The sequence below is a fragment of the Mastomys coucha genome, unplaced genomic scaffold, assembly GCF_008632895.1.
Source record: "Mastomys coucha isolate ucsf_1 unplaced genomic scaffold, UCSF_Mcou_1 pScaffold9, whole genome shotgun sequence".
NCBI lineage: Eukaryota > Metazoa > Chordata > Mammalia > Rodentia > Muridae > Mastomys > Mastomys coucha.
This window is the reverse complement of record NW_022196915.1, coordinates 34,505,004-34,526,576: the sequence shown is the minus strand read 5'-3', so window position 1 is coordinate 34,526,576 and position 21,573 is coordinate 34,505,004. Positions and strand designations below refer to the sequence as shown.

Below are 21,573 nucleotides of genomic sequence, written 5' to 3'. Positions count from 1 at the left end.
CTGCTGACACAGAAGGAACCCCGCTGCCTCCCTCCACGCATGGCGGGGCTTTGGCTTCTCTCCAGTCTCTCTGGAACCACAGGGACTTAGGGACTGCTGCATAGGTACTGCTGGGATATCTATCCATATGATAAATATGTGGAGCTGAAGACATGGCTTAGTAGGTAAGATTCTTGTTGTGCCAGTGTGTGGACCTATCACCTATGTATACACTGAATCACATATGTAACCGGAGCAGTTGGTGTTGAGGTAGAGTAGACGGTCAGGAGCACTGAAGTGTCAAACTCCAGGTTCAAGAGAGACCCTGCCTCAATTAAATAAGGTGGAGAGAAATGAAGAAAGATACTTAATACTAACCCCTGGGCTTCATACATGCATGCACACATATGTGTAGACACACATTCATGTGATAGATAAATAAATGAGTAAATGCTAATATGACCTATGTTCTTTCCCGTTTACTATGCAAATATACATAGTTCTAGAATTTTCCTCCTAATCACTCTTATTGGGAAACCCTGCTATTTAAGTTTGCCATGTACACACAGTTCCTCTGAGCTTGGTGCAAAATGAAGGGCTTCCTTTTCCAGAAGGGCTTCCTCTTCTCTGCCTGGCCTTATTTGGGGAGTCCAAACCCCAGACTCTCTACCTGAGGAAGGTCACATAGTCCTTGGCAAACCTACAAGTTCAACTCCCTCTTTCCCAATAAGAACCTGCCCAGCAAGTACCTGAGATACCTGGAATGCCTCTCCATGCAAATGAGGTGATCCCAGTATGTTAAGCTCCAGCCAATGATTTACATTCACCCTGAAAACTCCTTCTCACTCTCCAAGGTTCATATATAGCCCTTGCCCACCCCATATAAGATGTATGTGCACAAGCCGTTTCACTGATGAGAGCTGTTTCAGTGAATATCATCTAGGAGGGGTGTAACACTAAAGTCTGAGGAGAAGGCCTCTTCCCCACCCCACCCCCAGGCATCCCAGTCAGACCAGGACCTGCAGACCCCACCTGTCCCCAGCCCTGCTTCATCCTTTCAGCCTGGTGTGCAGCAGCACCTAGACATCCTGAGGGAGAAAGCAGAACTCGGAACCACAGCTCTTACACACAGCCTAGTATGGGGCCACTACCTTGGAGACCTGCTGCCACTTCAGACAATGGAAAGTCCTGTGAGCAAATGGCAAGTTCCACTGACACTGAAGTTCTCACTGTCACAGATGTGAAAGAGATATCACACGTGGTATACCAACTATTGATTTAATGCAGCCCAGGGGCAAAGAGAGTTTCAATCCTGGTTGCAGGAAGGCTGTGCGTCCCTACAGAGTATTAGAAGAAATGAGAAGAGAGAATGTCAGTATTTAGAGATGACCAGCTCCCCAGCTCTCCAGAGTCCTTGCCCACTCTCCTGCTGGACCATAGCTTCCACTTGAATTATCGGCCTCGTCTTCCTGACCCTCTAGACCCCAAGTCAAAGATGTCCATTTAGACAATGAACTACAGCTGGAAGGAAGGTTCTCACAGGAATCTCCTGAAAGAGCAGCAGCTCCTGTTTACTAAGCTCATCATTCCGCACATAGAGGTGAAGGTTCACCCACAAACAAACGCCTGAAAGGAAGGTGACGGGATAAATTTGAAATAATGTTCTGGGTTGAAAAGTGTCCCTTTCCCAAATTCTTGTAGTCTCAAATCCTCAGAATGTCTCCTTAATTAGAAGTTGATGGCTGGGCATTGGTGGCACACACCTTTAACCTCAGGACTCAGGGGGAGGCAGAGACAGGTGATCTCTGAGTTCAAAGCCAGCCTGGTAAACAGAGTAAGTTCTAGGACAGCCAGGCTACACAGAGAAATCCTGTCTCATACAGCACCAAATGGCCAAGAGAGTTTACCTTGGATGCTCTGAATACTGTCCTATGGTAACAGCCCTGGTTTTTTATCCCACAATTCACCTAAGAGGGAATTTGAACACACAGAGAATAGAATGGCACATGATGCAGACATCCAAGGGTGACAGATGCATGAAATTGAGGTAGAATGGACTGCTATGTCTACAACCCACGATGCCTGGGAGAGAGACTCAGGCATGCCAGGATCTTGATGTTGCATGCCTAACCTCCAGAACTATACACATTTCTATCTTAACTGGCCCAGTTAGTGGCACTTTGCTGTGGCTGTCCTAGGAGAACTAGCTGGGGATCAATGTGAAAGCTGGTGTTGTAAGAAATATATAGTGAGCCTGAGAGAAAACCCACAGAAGAAAGGAAATAGCCAGGCTGAAGCCAGGGAAGGAGTCACACATGAGGAACAAGCTGGGTATGTAGAGAAGACATTGGACAAGAGGTCAGGAGATGGGGGGGGCAGGAAGTGGGGAACTTTTGGCTTCAGGAAAGGCAAGTATGTGAGAGGGATTAAGGAGAGAGGCGCCCATGAGCACTTTGCCTGTATATGTAATGTCCTCCATGTGTGTGCCTAGCATCTGAAGAGGCCAGAAGGCAGCACTGGTCCCTGGAGCTACAGGTTAACCTGCCATGAAAGTACCAGGGACTGAAACTCGGTCTACTTCAAGAGTAGCAAATGCTCTTAACCTTTGGGCCATCTTTCCAGCACCCCACCCCCTTTTCTCTTCTGTTTTTCTCATAGGAGTCAAATAAATAAGATTTTGTTCAAGAACAAAATCGCTGGCATTGAGATCTAAGATCAAAGGCTTCTTTTTCTCTGCCTTTTTATTTTTTCTCTACCTCAGTGGCCAGCACCAAATGTCCAAGCGAGTTTATCTTGGATGCTCTGAATACTGTCCTATGGTAACAGCCCTGGTTTATTATCCCACAACAGCCCAAGCAAGGCAGACGGGCTCCCCATGCAGGACAAACACGCCCTGGACTCTGTCACTTGGCACAGCTCATCCTGAATCCATCCCTCACAGGGCAGGCCAAGGCATCTGGGTCGTTTCTCTCCCCCACAGCCCCACCAGCCTCTTCTCTCCATCTACCTCTGTGAAGTATTTCTCTCCCGCCCCTTTGAACCCTGAGCTAGTTCTGTTCCAGCAGCTGTGTTTCTGCAGTTTGTTTAATGTTTTCCTTGCCGGCAAATCTCACACATGCCAAAGCATGCACGTCTTTGTCTCCTCAAGCACATTTAGTTCTTTTTGTTACATTCAACTTTCTCCCCAGAAACAAACAAACAAAAAAACCCTAATGTGCTGGATGATAGGTGGTAACCATAATTTTTATTATTTTTTTAATATCAACTTTCATGAGCAGTGGATCCAAGTCTCTCCCAAAAGACTGAGCCATCCTAGAAGTCCAGAAGTTGCCCCTACCCGTGGTGAGTGGACAAGATCACTCCGGTGAAGGGGAAATTTGAAGATGCACCTCTGAGAGCCCATGCAGGAGAGCCGCACAGACCACAGAGCATAGGATGGGGAGGCAGCTTCAGTCTTCCAGTGCCTGCTAAAAAAAAAAGTCTTCATTATTTTCCAAAAGGGTATATATTTTTCTAAAGTAGCATTCTTTTTTTTTTTTTAAAGATTTCTTTATTTATTTTATGTATATAAGTACCCTGTAGCTGTCTTCAGACACACCAGAAGAGGACATCTGATCCCATTACAGATGGTTGTGAGCCACCATGTGGTTGCTGGGATTTGAACTCAGGACCTCTGGGAGAGCAGTCGGTGCTCTTAACCATTGAGCCAACTCTCCAGCCCCCTAAAGTAGCAATCTTAAAAATGCAAATCTCCAGTCATAAACCACCACCTATAGTGTCCTGAGACGGCGCTACAGGTAAGATACAGTTTGCCCCTCATGGCTCTGTGTGCTGGCCATATGGTTTCCCATGTAGCATGTTCCTGAGAGGCAGAGAACACCAAGAAGAAGGCAGTTCCGGACCTCTGTTAGATCACCAGGGTGCTCCTCCCTGGAGAAACTGAGGACACACTTGTGGAGCCCAGCTTAGCTGATCAAAGAGGTTACTAAAAAGGAGTAAGCCTGGCTTCATTCACTCCTGGCCTCACCAGCTTCCAGTATCTCCATGTGCTTATTCCCTCCAGTCACACCGTTTCACCAGCTGCTATAGTTTAACTGGGGTTGGGGGGGGGGAGGAAGCAGAGCAGGGTGGGGGAGGGGAGAGTGACGGGGGGGGGGGCACTCTCACCAGAGTTCAGATGAGAAAATCCAATCTTAGATTTTTAGTCCCTCAAAATGTAAATTAAGCCTCTCTCATATAAAGAGCATTTGCCCTTAAATATTTTGCTACATCAGAAAATAGAGTAACAGAAAAGGACTCATATTTCTTGTGATTTTTCTGAAGTAATAAAATGAAAAATAAAGCTGTAAAAACAAGGTTCTGGAAATATAGAAACAAAGTTCTGGGGTTCCAGTTCTTGTAAGCAGCAAGCAGTGTGGAAACAAAGTTTTACAGTAGCAAGCAGCAGCTTCAGTCATTTGGCTAAGTGTTTTCTGAGAAGCACTAAGAAGCTCTGTTTCAGAGATAACCAAGGACATGCTGTAAAAACAAAGTTCTGGTGGTCAGAATGTTGAGACAGAATGACCAGGCCATTCTGACTAAGCTAAGTAAGGCCAAAACAAAAATAACTGGTGGTCACAATGATGTGAAGGTCTACGAAAACAAGATTAGCAATTCTTGGAAGAACCCCCCCTCAACCCCTCCTGTGGTGAATTTCAAAAAAGACCACAAACTGTCACCCTGACCTTGCTGATGACAATCCCCCTACCACCTAGTTACTCAGCCCCTTCCCAGAGACTTTTCAAGGCCAGGTACAGAGCTGGATAGGGAAGTTGGCTGACTAAGCCAAGAACAGCCCCCTGAGCAAGCCCACCAATGCCTGATGAGATCCTTTGTCCTGTGTTCCACCAACCAGAGTAAGCCAGCTAGCCCTGTTGCAGGAATCTGCCCTCTGTAAAGTATAAAAGATGTGTGCTTTCTGAGTTTGGGGTTGATCCCCCCCTGTGAGGGTGGGCAACCCCATGTACCTGGATCAATAAACCTCATGTTATTGCAACGATCTATTATCAATCTGTGTTCTCTGGGTTGAGCCAAGATTACTACATTTCTCACTTAGAGTAAATACCTTGAATTTAATCTAAAGAGACACAAGACAAGCCTGGAAGGGTAGGCAATGAAACAGCTATCAGGGATGGAGAGAGAACTCAGCAGTTAAGAGCCCAGGCTGCTCCTCCAGAGAAAGTGTTTTGTGTCCTGCCTTTCTAAGGCAGTCTCCTGGGCTCCCAAGGACGATTCAATCCCCAGCACCCACAAGCTCATAACTGTCTGTAACTCTGGCCCAGGGGATCCAAGACCCTCTCCCAGTGTCTAAGGGCACCAAGTGCGAAAGTAGCACAGACAAATATAAGTAAATAAAAAGTTAAAAGCATCCCTCATCCATTACAAGGGGGGAGAAACTAACTCTGGTCAAAAGAGAAGAAAATGTGGCAGCTGACTATACTGTCAGATCCTGGACATATCCTGGCACTGAAAAGGGCATTCATAGGATAATTGGAGAGATTTGAATTACTTAATTTGAAGTTAAATCTGAATTTAATTCTACAAAATTGATCTGTACAATAACTAATAGGTTCATAACAACAGCCATTTCCTGATTGTGGTCACTGCATTGGTCTCTGAAGAGTTAGCATTTGAAGGGGCAGAGCAGAGTGTATACTTTTTTTTTTTGGAATGTTTTGTAAACCTAAAGTTATTTTAAATTTTTAAAATAGGATGGAGCAGTGTGCATACCTTTAACCCCAGCACTTGGGAGTCAGAGGCAGGTAGATCTTTGAGTTCAAGACCAGCCTGGTCTGCTGCCAGGACAGTCAGAGGTACACAGAGAAACCCTGTCTCAAAAAAAGAAAAAAAAAATTTTAAAAGCTATTGATATATATGCCTATTAGATGAGGGACAACTACTTCCCTTTCTATCCTTGCTTTCTTCTTCTAAGTTCTTCTGTACCTTGCCTTTCTAAGACTTTCTCCTGGACTCCCAAGGAAGATTTTGGGGCCTGAAGTCACCTTTGCTCTCTTGCCAATCCATCAGAGGGCATTTCTCCTGAGCTGGGTCGGGGACCTGAGCCTGATTCTGAATGAAGCCCCTGAGATAAAGTGTTGGCTGTGAAAGAAGGCTCTCTGTACCTGCCTTTTCAAACACCAAAGGTTCCGAGAGCCTCTGGGCATGGCTCCTATTTTACAGAACTAGAAAGAGTTGAAAGGGGATAGATTAAAATCTGACAAAAGGGGTTGCCTACCATAGCCTGAGGCAGCAGTGTTCCCCGCTGGCTACAGGGCAGAGCTGCCTGAGGGCTGTTAGCCCTTCTGACTGCAGCAGAACTTCCCCTCAGCCTCCAGAAGGGACTAGGCCTTTTACGTCCTCCCATAGGTTAAGCAGTAGTAGGAAAGGTGGCAAGTCACAAGACCCACCAGTCACAAGAACCTTGAGGTCGCTTGGGAATCAGTGCCAGGATCATTTCATAGGTGACAAAATCGAAAGTTTAGTTCATTTCACTAATTTTTGCAGAATCTCTGTTTCAAGAGGAGGAGGGGCTGGTTTCTGGATTAAACTGTCCAAGAAATTCTCGAGCCTTTGTTCCCTCCCTCCAGTCAGCCCAGGGCCTTCCAAATAGTCCCTTGTCATGTTGCTTTGGTGAAAACACGGAGTAAGCCCGTTAGCTCTGTGACTCAGCAAACTGCCAGTGGCTGGCCTGGCGCTGTCTTATGAGAACGTTTACACTGGCTTTGGAAGACCCAGAAGGCCCAGTGCTGAATGCCCTGCCTGTCTTCCACTCCATTCCCATATAGGCGAAAGGGGTCTGGGAAATAGTAGACATCCACCTACACACACACACACACACACTGCTCTTTAGTAAGAGTCTCACCCAGAGTTAAGAGCAGTGGCAACTTTCTTTCCCGTTTGACTTGGATCAGTGTCTTGTTTCAGATTCAGTCCATAGCTTCCATTCGGGACCACAGTGCACATCCTACTTGATGACTAATGAGTGAGCTTCGTCATGAGAAAAAGCGGGCCTCCAATCCTAGCTCCTTCAGCTTCCTATGTAAACCTCATCCCCTGCCTAACACAATCTGTCTCTTCTGGGCTAATTTCTAAGAATGCCCCACCCTCTTACAATCCACCCTGGACATTTCTGGATCCCTGCGCTTTTTTTTTCCCTTATGCCTGTCTGCATCAAGTTTTGATTATTTTCCTTCAGACTCATAAGCACCTCTGTTAAAGGCCTCTGAGAAAGGAGGTCCCTGAGAGCACACTTCCTTGTCTAAAAATTAATGTCCCCATGACTCTCAAATCACAGCATCCAGAGGACGACAGGAGTCTTCCTGTATCATCTTTCCTTGCCTGGAGCAACACAGGAAGGACGTGCTGGGGCTGCCAAACCTTGCACCCTCCCTAGCTCCTTCCATGCCTAATTAAGAACCTCGGAGCCTCAGGTCCTGTGTCACCTTTAATATTGCCTCTTGTGAAGAATAGACCAGCAAGGTAAGAGCCCGGCAGGGAAGAGTTGGACCTTAGGACCCAGGCTGAACCCTGTATGGGATATAGGATTTTCCAAGGTTGAGCTCTCTATTTAATGAGGTCACAAAAGCAGTCCCAAATCTTACTTCCTTCTGTTTATTGGCAGGGTCCCCCACCCTGTTTTCAATACTAGTTGACCTTTTTGATACGAGCTTGTGAGTTCAAAACCTAAAATTCCTTCCACTTCAAGTCATGGGTCACGGGTCATACAAATCCTGTTGCCCTGAATTCTTGGCACTGGCCCCACACTCTCTCCAATGATGACACAGAAGAGAAGGCAGTAGAAGAGAATTCCTTCTTTGTTTTTACTCAGAACAAACATGGGCAGTGCTGACACAGAAGGGTGGGCTCAGGGAGTGGGGTACAACAGAGCCATGGGTTTGGCTTGAGAGCAAAGATATGCTGCCCAGGCCCCTTTGCTCATAAAGCCACACAAAGCCCCAGGATGGAAACAATCCTCCTGCCCACAGGTCTGAGCTAATGGTCATTGTCCTAAAAACTATCCCAGATGACCCCACAGCTTTCTGGTGAGGCCTCCTGCCTCAGGCAGGGGTTTCAGGAAAAGCCTGAGTAAACAGGTGAACTCCTGCTCGGCCTCGCAGCCACAGGAAAACATAGTAGGGTTTGTCTCCAACTCATTGGGTGTGTTTTTGTGAAAGTTTTAGTTCATATAGATTGGAACTCAATCTTTTCTTTTGTGAAGCCATCCTCTGACTCCAGTAAAGGTCACAAGCACAAATTAGAGAGGCCATGAGTGATGTGGATAACAAGAGGCCAGCATCTATCCCGAAGGCACTGTGCAGCCAGCGGGGGATTCCCCTTATGTTGTCTCGGTCTAGCTAAGCTTTGTGGTAGAAAACTGTGTGGCTTAAAAAGCTATCACTTAATCATGTCAGCAGACAGGGACTTTGCAGGTGTGTGGGGTCAGTTCTAGGTGAGACTAAACTGTCTTGACATGGAAAGCAAACCAAAACACAAGCTAACGCCAGGGCTCAGGAACTCAGGCAAAAGCTCATGGGACACACTTGACATAATTCATAGAGGGGAAATCTCAGGCAGCTGTGGGTTATATAATACAAGGGGAGCGGGTCTCAGTGATAAATAAAACTTAGGGCTGAGCTAGAGTGGCTCAGAGGGTCAGCAGAACCCCAAGTTAGAGTTACACCCCATCACTGAAAGCAGCAAGTTGTCGTTTCCATTTGCTGCGGAGCACCCAACAACTGAGGCTTCTAAAATCCCTCTCTCTGTGTCTTCCACTGGTTGCTCATCTTACAACTGGCATTTATGAGACCCCAAGGCACCTCTGTGTTTCCATACAGCGTACATCCAAATGAGGAGAATTAAGGACCAGAAAGGGCTAGCCACTTGGTCAGGCTTTTATCAGAATCTCTGAATCCTGGTTGTGTGGATGATGCATGCGAAGCTCTGAGCCCATGTAACAAAGCCACCAGAAGCAAGTGGTCTCTCAGTGTCACTGGATTAAAGTTCATAAGCAGCCGGGAGGTGGTGGCGCACACCTTTAATCCCAGCACTTAGGAGGCAGAGGCAGGTGGATTTCTGAGTTCAAGGCCAGCCTGGTCTACAGAGTGAGTTCCAGGACAGCCAGGGCTACACAGAGAAATCCTGTCTCAAAAAACCAAAAAATAAAAAAATAAAAAATAATAATAAAGTTCATAAGCAGGAAAAAAAAAAAGGCCAAGCTTACAGAGAGACATATGTCACAATGAGTCATCATGGGACGGACTCATCAGAGGTACCACTTGGGGCAAGGACTGCTGGCCCAAAACAGGGGCTAATAGAAAGGGTTAGATAAGCCCTTTCTGAAGGAATTAGAGCCTCAGAGTCTATTTCCTACAAACCTGACCTTTATAAACCCTCCACAGACCCAGAGCTGATGCTTTTATCCCAGGAGTCTCCACCCCAAAAGGAAAGGAAACTCGGAAGATGACCTTTACAAAATAAATGTTATAGCAGTAGCCAAAATATGGGAATAACTCAGATGTCCATCAATCAAAGATGGAATTAAAATAATGGAAACCAGGCATGGGAGTCTATGTCTTTAGTCCCAGCCCTGTGGAGGCAGAGGCAGGTGGATCTCTGTGAGTTAGTCCGCTTAGCAAGTCCCAGGCCAATAAAGGATACATCGTGAGGACCTGTCTCAAAAGCAACCAAAAAAGAAAAATGTGCTATGGGGCTAGAGAGATGGCTCACAGATAAAGAGCTCCTGTTGCTCTTATAGAGGACCTTGGTTAGGTTCCCAGGGCCCACACAGCAGCTCACAATAATCTCTAACTGCAACTCCAGAGGTTCTCTAGTGGCCTTTATAGGCACTGCACATGACACACAGGTGTACATGCAAGCAAAACACCCAAACACATAAAAAAAAAAAAAAAGCCTTATTTTTAATAAAAAAATAGCAATGTAGTATAGTCATAAATATTATTTGGCCATCAGAAAGGAAGACTGATACATGAAGGCTACAACATGAATAACCTCCAAAAATATAAGTATGAAAAGTTGTACATACAAAGGCATATTTTATATGATTCCATCCATATGGAATACCCCTAATAGGTAAAATTATAAAGACAAAAATCACATGAGTAGTTGCTAGGGGTTGCGGGGGAGTAGGCACGACCCCCTCAGTGGGTATGGAGTTTCTTTGTAGAGTGATATGGAAGGAGAGGCCATGTTTACACAGCACTGGGATTATATGAATGCCATTTTAAAAAAAAATTCATTGAATTTTATATCGGTTTTTCTCTATTTTCTTTGGGAAAAACCTACATTATCGGTCATATGGGTGTTCCTCTGCTTATGTTCTGGAAGCATGAATGAAACAGAATGAAGAGACAATGGGCAACTGCCCTCCTGACCCTGACTGTGCCTGGTCATTTAGGACATGTAAATGTGACTTTTAATTGCCTGCTGTAATTGTCCCCTCTGAGGCTTCCTCTGCTAGCCTAGGCCTAGTCCTGGAAGCTTCTAGCTTCCATATACTCTCATCTAGGCCTAGAATGTTTTCAGCCTCTGAGACTCACTGCTAAATAAGCTCATCCCTTCCTAGTTCTTTCTTATCTCTGTCTGGCTGATTCAAGTCAGCTATTCTGGCTCAAACTCCCCTCCAAGCTAACTGATTCTATCTGGCTTCTTTCCCTCTCCTCTCCTGAATTGTTCTGCTTGACCTCAAACTAGCTCTAGCAATCTGTTCTAATCTTCTGGTTCTTTGGCTTGTTCTGGCTTTACCTGTGTCTAGCTTGTTTTCTCTCTGCAACTTGTATCTACACAATTGTCCCAGTAGAACTATCTCCTTTCTTTCTATGCTTCCCCTTAAGTAACTTCCCTTTCCTCTCTCTTCTCCTGAGAGTTGGGCATATTCCCATTCTGCCAAATCTGTCTCTGATTCGTCACTTTGCCTGCCACTCAATTAGGCACCACTTGCAAACCTGGGTGCTTCCTTCTACGAACTAACTTTACCTTCCTTGTTTGAGATTAAAGGTGTGTACTAAGGGTGTGTCTATATTCCAGCCAGAGGGATGAAAGGTACACACAGCTAAGGGCTGAGCCACACCACAACTAGAAACAGGTTTTTGTTTTTTAGTAAATAATGCAATCTCAGGGAGGTTCACTGTGTGATCCTACAATATGACAGCTTTGCTGGACAAGACATCTCATTTCAGAAGATTATTTGCATAAAGGCCACACACAGTTGATATCTCAATTCTTCTGAGTCTGTGATATCAAGAGCATGGAGTGACCAACTGGGACTCGTCTCCCATATCATAGAGCACAGCTCAGCACAGTCCCCTCCCCCAAGCTCACCACACACTTTTGCTAACTGAGTCAGATACACACCACAGGTCAGATGGTCTCCTTCTCCCTGCAAACTGCCTGCCGAGATTGACAGTTGTCCCTCCCCCCATGAGCACCCACTGGAGAGCCCCAAAGAACAGCAGCTACAACAACAAAATCACAATAACTTAATCTAGTATGACATCCTAAAATCCTATCTCTGTTCTTAATTCTTTATAGGATTCCTCTTAGTGAATGTTTAGATTGAGATTGGGAGGTATGGGGTGAGTAAATCCAAATTAGAGCAGATAGATGCAGTTGCTGTAAGAAAAGAATGTGACATAATAACATTTATCACCCTGAGAGATCTTTTAAATATTTATAAATTTTGACATGTACATAGTCCCAATATTTCTGAAGTGGATAAACTTACTTCTCCATGTGTTCTCTATAGGCACAAGTGTTTAAATGATGAATATAAATGTTTGGAAAATTAACTGGATGACCCCACTAGAGTGAATTTCATAAATGACCAAGGTTACCTGATGTCTCAGTGTGGAGCTCAGTAGCCACCCAGGGTTGCTGTTTCTTAGACTTCTGTGTGAATGCACTGATGCAGTTTGGTGGGTGAGTGGCTGTGAGTGTCTACTGCCCTTGTGTTGAGGAAGTAGGCAGAGTTGTAGGTGGATGGAGTGGTGACGATGACTTCTTCAATGACACTTTAATTTTTATGTTCTCTGATGTTCTAGTTCTTTACCCTTTTCCAACAGCTGCTTTGTGTTATCATTACTGTCTGATATTTAATGTAGGTTTTCTAGAAAGATAAAATAATAAATGCAAATACAATAAGAGAGATGTTACGGGAAGGTTAACTCAACCAGTTTGCTTTAGGAAGCAAATACTAATTGCTTTTGCTAACAATCAGAGCCCCCAAATCCAATGGAATCTCTGCCCTCAGCACCTCAAAATGTGAGCTTCCTTGGTCACTGCAGAAGTGACAAGTCGTGTTTGCTTCAGCAGCACATATACTAAAATTGGAACGATACAGAGAAGATTAGCATGGCCCCTGCGCAAGGATGACACGCAAATTTGTGAAGCGTTCCATATTTTTTTTTTTTTTTTTACAAAGAACAACAAAAAAAAAAAAGACGTGACAAGTCAGGACAAGGTCCTAATGAAATAGAGTATGTCGCGGCACCACGGTGACTGGCTTCCTTGCAAACTTGGGATATTTGGTTGCAGGGCTGCATATGGTGAGACCACTGGAAGGATGAGGTAAGGTGATGTTTCTACAGGCTGGCAAACCGAAGATAAAGAGAACAAACCAGAGGGGACCATGGAACAGATTCTTTCCTGGGCTCTCAAAAGAAGCAGACATCTTCTTTTGATGTTAGCAGACATGCCACATGTGCTGCTTTGCCGCAGCAGTCCTTGAAAACTCAAACGACTTCTGCCTGGCAGACTTGCCTTCAGTCAGACCTTGCTAGAGTCTAAACCCAAGAACAGAGCCCATTTAAACCAAATGAGTCCTGGTATGGGACTGGCTAATAATTGGTTTGGAAGTGGGCATGGAATTTGATTCTGGCCAAAGGGTGGTGGGGAAATGCCTGTAAGAAGGAAAAGAAAGGGAGAGAGAGGAGAATACAATGGGAGGAAGGAAGAAAGGAAGAGAAAGGATAGGGGAGGGAAAAAGTAAAGAGGAATGGAGAGAGAGAGAGAGAGAGAGAGAGAGAATGAATCAATATAGAGAATTGTGAACTTGTGTTCCCGAGAAATGACAAGAGTTTCAAGAAAAACAAAGTTGACTTTGCAGAGGAAATCCTGTGGTTCACAGTAAGCAGTAAGAACACAGAGATCAGGGATACATTTAAACTGCAAGTATGATCATTGTGGACAAGTATGAAGGGGTTTGCCTAGCTTGTTACAAGGCTCTGGGTCAAGCCCCAGCACTGCCAAAAAAAGAGGAAGGCAGGAAAGAGACAGATGCTTCACAGCCACCCCTCCCTTCTACCTGGAGCCATGTGGAGGAGTCCCCGATGATCAACCCAATCCTGACAAAAAGCCCAAAAGAACCACCAAGCTAGAGTGTTGTCCTAAAGAAGAGACTCTGAAGCTGCCAACTACAGCTGTCTTGTTCAGAGCAAACTTCCCATTTGGCTCATGCCAGCTAGGTAAGTGGGCTGGAGCTTGACAAAGAGGTTGGATACCAGGTTTCTTAAAGATTAATGGACCATTTCTCAGATCTACTTAAAAAAAAAAAAAAAAAAACACTTGTGGGGCTGGAGCACCTGCAAGCAAGCAAGCTCAACTGATAAGCTACATGGCTCAGCTGGTCAAGCATTCATTCATTCCACAACACCAACTGTATACCTTTATTCTACAGGCCCATCGAACACTAAGACTGCATATCCCAAATTTCTGGGATACTTATAGATGTCCATGGTCCCTGGAGTATCAGTGAAAAACCCTTCTACTAATTAAAACTTAAGCAAGAGAAGGAAAAAGTCGGAGCATCACAGGGCAGGGTTTGAAGGCTGCAGAGGTTAGGGATAATGGGAATTAGGGAGGGGGACTAATGAGCTTCATTAAAAGATGCTTCTACTACAAAGAATTCAGTCTCTTCCTTCCCTCAAAGGCATTAAGACAAAGAAACATCAAGGGGATGTGATTAGGATAATAAGACTTTTAAATCATCATTTGAGAAATTGGGAGAAAAAAAAACGGAAGAAATTTTGTAACCACCTCATCAGCTCTTGTGTTCTGAATTCTTTTCCATTTTCCTTCTGATTTATATTGGGAAGTACGGACAGTTAGCCACCTTGCAAAGGGCTTTGCAAAGGGCTTAAGTGTCAGCTCCAGAGAACGCACTCTGGCAAACAATAGGCATTTGGCAGGCACAGGTGAATCCCGTGAGGTGGCCTTCACAGTTGGGAAAAAAAAATTCTGCCATCTGGTAAAACGATATCTAACCCAAAACATGAATTTAGATATAGCCAGCCCTAATTAATCCTCCTGCTTGCAAAAAAAAAAAACAAAACAAAACAAAACAGCAAAGGAATTAACAACATTGTCAACTCTTAAAGTCTTTTCATTGCTCTTCAGTTTTGCCCAAACAGCAGGTGCCTGAGCCAGGCAGGATTGCGTGCCACCCACCAGCATGGATCTGCCCTTGGCACCCAGCACAGGACACCCAGCCACACAAGCCTGGTGAACAGAACTTCACATGCTTCTCAGATACGCGTCTGTCTCTATCAGAGATCACCCTGACCAGTGCCGATACCCAGGGTTCCATGCCTTCTGTAAAGGAAGATATTTATGTTCTTTTTTCTTTTTCTTTTTCTTTTTCTTTCTTTCTTTCTTTCTTTCTTTCTTTCTTTCTTTCTTTTTTTTTTTTTTTTTTTTTTTTTTTTTTTTGAGACAGGGTTTCTCTGTGTACCCCGGGCTATCCTAGAACTCACTCTGTAGACCAGGCTGGCCTCGAACTCAGAATACTGCCTGCCTCTGCCTCCCAAGTGCTGGGATTAAAGGTGTGCGCCACCACCGCCCGGCTTATGTTTGTTTTTCATAGGAGAAAATTGATTTAGATTAAATTCATGGACTTTGAGCACCTGATTTTTCCATTTGGGAAAGTCACTAAATGTTCTTGGTTTAGAATGATTTGTCATTTAATCTAAAGAGAAAGAGGTAAAAGGCAGAGGAAAGCAGGGTTTCCCCTTAGGCACAAACCCTGGGACACAATCCCGTAGAGTGGGCTGGGGCTCCTGAGGGCCTCTGTCAGCTCATTGCCTGTGATGAACAGTCCCGGGATCCCATGGCAACCTACCACCCAGACTTAAAGAGCTTCGGGACATCACTGGGATGGGAGTTCTCAGGCTTCCTGTTTCTGGCTTAGCCTGATCTTACCCATTAATTGTACACTGTAGCAGGTGGGGGCCCACCTGCACATGCACAAAACAAAAAGATAACTAAGAATGAAAAATAGCTGACACACTCTTACTTTGAGACCGGAGGCAGCAGCCCAACAGCCGCCTGGACCAGTCACCCTTGAGTATGCAGAGCTGCAGAAATGATAGGGAAGGTTCTGCCTCGAGGGCTGGAGAGATGCTCAGTACTTACAAGCACTGGCTGCTCTTCCAGAGGACCTAAGTTTTACTCCCAGCTCCCACATGGTGTCTTGTAACTGTCCTTAACTCCAGTTGCAGAGAATGGAGGCCCTCTGTGGACATCAGGCACAAGTGAGGTGCACAGATATACATTCAGGCAACACCCATACACATAAAACAATTTTAAAAATTAAAGACTGCCTTAAAATAATGTAGAAGGACAGAACCAACTCCTAAAATTGCCCTCTGGCCTCCTGTATATGAGTACCATAGCACATGCAACCGGTGCCCCACCCACCCACACACATACATACACCAAAAAATTATATATATGTATAATAATTATATGTATTGTATATACATAATAAAATCGGTATTTTTTTAAGATTTATTTATTTACTTTATGTGTATGAGAACACTGTAGCTGTACAGATGGCTCGCTCCGGTCCCACCTCCGGCGTAGTAGTATGCTGTAGCTGTCTTTAGACACACCAGAAGAGGGCATCAGATCTCATTATGGGTGGTTGTGAGCCACCATGTGGTTGCTGTGATCCGAACTCAGGACCTTCGGAAGAGTAGTCAGTGCTCTTACCCACTGAGCCATCTCGCCAGCCCCAAAATCAGTATTTTTTTAAAAGCCTATTTGTCTCAGAAGTTTCATTAGTATTTTACAACTGAACATGTAATGATGTTGCTTTGGAAAAATGTAATCACTATAAACATCTATGTGATCAGGAATTGTGTCTTATATTGAGGTGGGGGCTCTTTGTTTACAAGTTTATTTGAAAACTAAAAATTTTCTGTAGAAAGAAAAAAGAAAGGAAGGAAAAGGTTCTCAAACTTTATCATTTTCATCTCCAGATTGGGGGGGGAGGGGGGAGGATCTCAGTGGAGGAACACTATGCGGCCACAGGTTGAAGGGTTACAATGTAAGAAAATAAGCAAGGACACTAGGGGAACCGATAACTTTTGGAACAAAACTATTTCTCCAAACCTATTGAAAACCACATCTTACTTTCCCTGAAGAATTTAAATGGGCTTCATTGTCCTGTCCTGGCTTCAACTTTTATGTCTCAGAACAACATGCTAGGGCAGACCTTGGTGGTAAAAACCCAGCGTTCACATCTGCTTTCTGCCAAGCCCATTGGGCTGCTCTTCAGATTGACTGGCCTTGCACAACACACGGAGGCACAGTGCATTTTGATGCTGCTAGTAATGTGCTTCCTAAGGTTTCCTGAACCTGAAGATGCTGGAAAGAGGGAGGACAAGGATCTTGGTGTGGAATAGGAGAGCAGTTCTTTGTCCCCAGCAGGAAGATGCCTATGGATCTTTACTCTTAGTGTCACATTGAGCATCTTCTCCCTGAAGCTTTGGCGAAGCTCTCGTCATTCCATGTGAGAAGAGCCAGACCTTGGAAATTTAAGCAGAAACTACTATGTGTCGAGTATTAGTATCTTCAATTGTTAATAATCTGATTTTCCTGCCCTATAAGTATTCATTGGGTCACAGGTCAGCAGAGTGAGGAGAAAGTCCCCAAATGGGAGTCCTGGCTAGCTATGAGCAAAGCACACAATGCTTTACAGGAGTCCATGGCATCCTGTCTAGATAAACTTCTTTAGCTAACTCCTGTCATCCCAAGGAACAAACAAATAAACAAAAGTGAAAAAGACAAAAACAAAAACAAAAACAAAAAGAACAACAATGTCTCATTTCCCAACTGGATCTATTCTAAATTAAAACAAACGTATGGAAACATTGTCTCAGCGCTGAGGGGCCCTGAATTGGCCCATTTTCTCAAAAAGGTTGATTGGTCTTCGAGGACTACCTTTATAAGTTCAAAGCAATGTCAGAGCAGGAGCGTGGAAACACTCAGGTAATGTGTTCATCCCTCTTAAATCTGTGCCCACTGACTCGGCCAAATGATGCCTAGAAACTAGGGAACTTCTGCTGCTCAACAAGGTTCTGAAGCTCCTCTTGCTTCGGACCTGACTTGCTAGTGACTAAAAATACAGACAACTTGTTCAGCAAGTGACTTCCAGGTGGCAAGTGTGATAAAGGACACACACTAGTATAGTGTGGTTTGGAGTAAAGTGGTGATCTAGAAAGGTCTCCACAGGAAGGTGCATTAAGCAGAAAGGTGAATGACCAGAAAGAGCCAATCACACAAATATCTGGAGGAAACCTACATTCCAGGCAGAGCCTATCAACCACGGTCCTAGGGCAGGAAAGAAAGCCAGCATTATGGTAAAGCACATGAAGGGAGATGAGGCTAGAAGACCAAGCAGTGGACAGTCAGTAGGGCACAGAAAGGAATCTGGCATTCAGTTTCTCTGGCTCTCTGTTCTTTGAACAGATGTATATGTGGGCGTGGTCAGAATGTGTTCCTCAACATTCATTAATTAAAAACATACTGGCAGTGTGCTAGGCTATTGTCACCAGATAATGGCTTCCATCGGTGATAGAAACGCACTTATTTGTCCACGCCAAAACAAATGATCTTCCTGGCAGCATTCAAGAGCACTGATATCGCTTGCTTGCATTGGGCCCCATGATTAATGCAGATTTAATCAGCTTATCTGATGGCTATTAGGGCAGAGTTGAGACAGCCTCTCAGAGGACCACAGCACACCTACTAGTGCGCACAGTAGAACAATTGTTTGGCTGAGGCAAACAAGGAGCAGAGCAGTCCATCCCACAGGCACTGCACTGTTTTGAGTAAGCAGCCTTCTCATTGGCTCAAGTCACAGAGACTGCTTATGAATTTTGCCAGTGGATAAAGTTTATCTACAATGATTGGAGTCAATCAGTTGCCCTGGAGCACATGCCGTGTAGCAAACACCACATTGCTTGGGAATACCTCTGACCTGACCTGACTTGTGGCAGGCAAAGGCTAACGGGAGCCCATCCCCAGCAGGACTCTGTCAGAAAAGAAAAAAAAAAAGTTAAATTAATGTCTAATTAATGCAGAGCAGTGGAAGATAAGCCAAACCCAGCAGCTGCTGTCTGCCTGCCCCAGAACATTGCCATTCAACCCTGAAAACTGTCCCATCATTTATTACAAGCGAACATGTGCAAATGCCCACTGTGTATAAGGGCTGGCAGTCTCAACTCCAGCACTCTGGCCACCTCCCATCTGGAGAAATTATATTCTATATGTTAAGAACTCATTCTGCCTCAGGCCTTCTGAAATTTGACCAGATGAGGTCACCCATGGCAGTTTGTTAAAAAGCTTCACCACACAAACTACTAAAGCTTAGCATGTTTCTCCCATACATACCATAGATTTAGACCTACCACTAGTGAAGTGTGAGCATGCTAAATAAAAACAGTACTTAACTGTAAGGGAGACATGAATAATTTGTTTCACTATTGGGCACTCATGGTAGAAGTTTACGGATTTCTGGGTCCCAGGGGACCTCGTTATGAAAGAAGCAATGCCTTGATGCACACACAGCAGGGACTGGCCACATTTCCTATGCTCTTGGAGGGAGGGAGAAGAAAGCTATTATGCGGTACTGACAAGCAGCTGGAGCTGAAAGAACACTGAAGAGCTAGTAGTCCATCCAGCTGCTATCTGAAAGACCTAAGTGATTCATAAATATATGTGTGTCCACTCACATATGCATATAGCAGACATGTATAAACTCATATGCACATATTCTAGACATACACATACATATATCATAATATAGTCATATATAGTATAGACCTATATACATACACACACATAGTCACTACCACACAGCCCCTCACCTCAACATACCCTTTATTCAGTAGGCTCACCTTTCCGGTCCTTTCCTGAGCCTTTCCCACTTCAGAGCAGAGCCTTAACTACTGGCTTTCACCACAAGTTTGCAAACATTGGTTCCATTACCAACACAAGTATGATGGTTTTGCTGTGGGTCTTGATCTGAAGGTGAGAAATGGTGGTGCCATGTGACTCTGGAAGCTTATGTTGGTTAAATTTTATTGGCAAGGGAAGATGAGGGGCCAAGTGAATGAACAAGGATGCTTCATGTTCCCACTCTGACTCTTCAAGAGTTAGCCCCATTTTACAATCAGGTGCCTTGCCTGTAGAACCCACATCCTTCAAAACAGGTAAGCACACTGTCATTTTGATGACTTCACATCCCACTCTTAGGAGGGAAGCAAAGAGCAAGGCTTCAGGATCCCTGGAGTTTGGTTTTGAAGGCTGATCTTTGCCACTATTTAGGGGTTGGAGTTTCTTCTTCACCTTTTCTCTCATGTACTCTTTTAAATATCCATTTCTCATAGCTCCACTGAGAGCTCACATACATCCCTCAGTGATAAGATGGGGTGTGGGAACTCAGGAAAGGAGGCATTGCCGTGTGCAAGAGAGGTATCCTTGGCAAATTAGGGCCTAGAGAGAAACCTGAATTACCTGGGTCAGGGGCACAGTAATATATATATTATATATACATACATATATATTATATATATGTATGTATATATAATATATATATACATGTATATCATGATCACTTCATAATTAAGAGGAAGATTTTTATTGTGAATAAGAGAGGAAATATCCAGAGGTTAAGAGTCCAGAACAGACAGAAAGAAGTAGACCTGACACAGCCAGGGCACAAGCATGGACTTTGGAATGTACAATGAGTACATTGTGAATAGGGAGTGAGAGAACCTGGAGGCAAGCATAGGCTTTGATATGCACCACAGGTGGCCATATGTCCCTTCTGCCAGAGTAAGGAAAATGACTCTTTTTGGCAGGTAGAACCCTGTTTCACAAGTTCCTAAGGATGCTGGCTTTTAATCTAACCACCAGAAATCCTTCTATAATCCATCTTGAGCTCATTTCTGGATAGAGGGACTTCCTGAGACCCAACATAGACTAGATAGTAAAGAGAAATCCATGAACCCCTATGTGTCCTGAGAAGTGCTGACAACAAACCCAAAGCACAAACTAGCAGGAGTCCAGTCTCCTGGGGAAAGAGGAGCTACAGACAGCACAGGGAGGCACCTGCTGGAGGTGAAACAAAAAGTTGAGCAAGGGACACCCCCAGGGCCCTGTAGCATGAACACCCAGGATGTTGGCAGTAACACAGTGTTTTTGAGTAAAAGGCAAACTTTCCCAGATCTCAAGGAAAAGCCAAATTGCTTTATTTCACTTGGCTAGTTAAAGGAACACTAGAGTCACTCTCACACTCTGAATTTCACAGAGCACTCAGGGATGGAAAATGCTAACTCCAGTGGGTAATTATCTGTTACAGAACATGGTTAATGATTATGTTCAGAAGATGTTAACAGTCGGGCTTAGGGAAAGATTACAAGAGCTTCAAAGGGGTCCCTCCAGACCATGTGACTGCACTGTGGCCTGAGGAGCCTGCTCTTAATGCAAATGCTTGTTGTCATGGTGACACAATAGCACTCTCCTTGTTTCCTGGCACCACACAGAAGTCCCCTATTTGGGCACAATAAGCTTGTAGTTCAAAATAGACTTTACAAGTAACCAAGTATGGCCAATAATATCCAACATGATCTTATCCAGCCATGTGAGGACCAAAAGTTCTAAGTATGAATCTAATCCCAGGAACAGTTGGGCACAGAGAAAAAGCAAGACCCTGAAATTTTACTACACCCCTCCCCATTTTCTATAACCTAACAGTTATTGCTAGCAGAGCTAGCCTAAAACACATTGTCACTGACTTCTTATTTCTTCTATTTCATTGAAAATGAAGGAAATAGCATTTTAAATACTCTGGAATGCTGGAGAGATAAATGTTCAGCCAGGGTGAGTGATGATTTATGGGAGTCAAGTAATAAAGAATAGAAATTTCATTTATTTTATTGCCTGTTTACCTCCTCAGGGAAGAGGCAGCTGGTAAATCATTTTGTGAGTTAGTAAATTAGGAGGCTTTTGTTTGCTGTGCCCTGGAAGGAGTTACAAGACAGAAAAGGATCCACAGGATGTATCCTAGCCCCACCCCTCTGATCAGGGAGTCTCCCGGCCCCACCCCTCTGAGCAGGGGTGTCTCCCGGCCCCACCCCTCTGAGCAAGGTGTCTCCTGGCCCCTCCCCTCTGAGCAGGGTGTCTCCCAGCCCCTCCCCTCTGAGCAGGGTATCTCCTAGCCCCACCCCTCTGATCAGGGTGTCTCCCGGCCCCTCC

At 44.6% G+C, this 21,573-nt stretch overlaps 2 long non-coding RNA genes and 1 other non-coding gene across 3 annotated transcripts in view; 1 reads left to right on the top strand and 2 right to left on the bottom strand.

Moving 5' to 3' along the window:
- Nucleotides 1–3,194: 3,194 nt before the first annotated feature.
- LOC116084451 overlaps nucleotides 3,195–21,573 on the bottom strand; it is a 43,836-nt gene continuing 25,457 nt past the window's right edge. The window contains exon 4 of the long non-coding RNA XR_004116115.1: nucleotides 3,195–3,446. This is a non-coding gene — a long non-coding RNA (uncharacterized LOC116084451). The remainder of the gene's footprint in view (nucleotides 3,447–21,573) is intronic.
- Nucleotides 12,330–12,436, top strand: LOC116085578. Its single transcript, XR_004116653.1, has one exon. It is a non-coding gene; the product is annotated as a U6 spliceosomal RNA (small nuclear RNA).
- LOC116084452 overlaps nucleotides 18,188–21,573 on the bottom strand; it is an 8,040-nt gene continuing 4,654 nt past the window's right edge. The window contains exons 2-3 of the long non-coding RNA XR_004116116.1: nucleotides 19,212–19,338; nucleotides 18,188–18,346 (exon numbers count right to left, since the gene is read on the bottom strand). This is a non-coding gene — a long non-coding RNA (uncharacterized LOC116084452). The remainder of the gene's footprint in view (nucleotides 18,347–19,211; nucleotides 19,339–21,573) is intronic.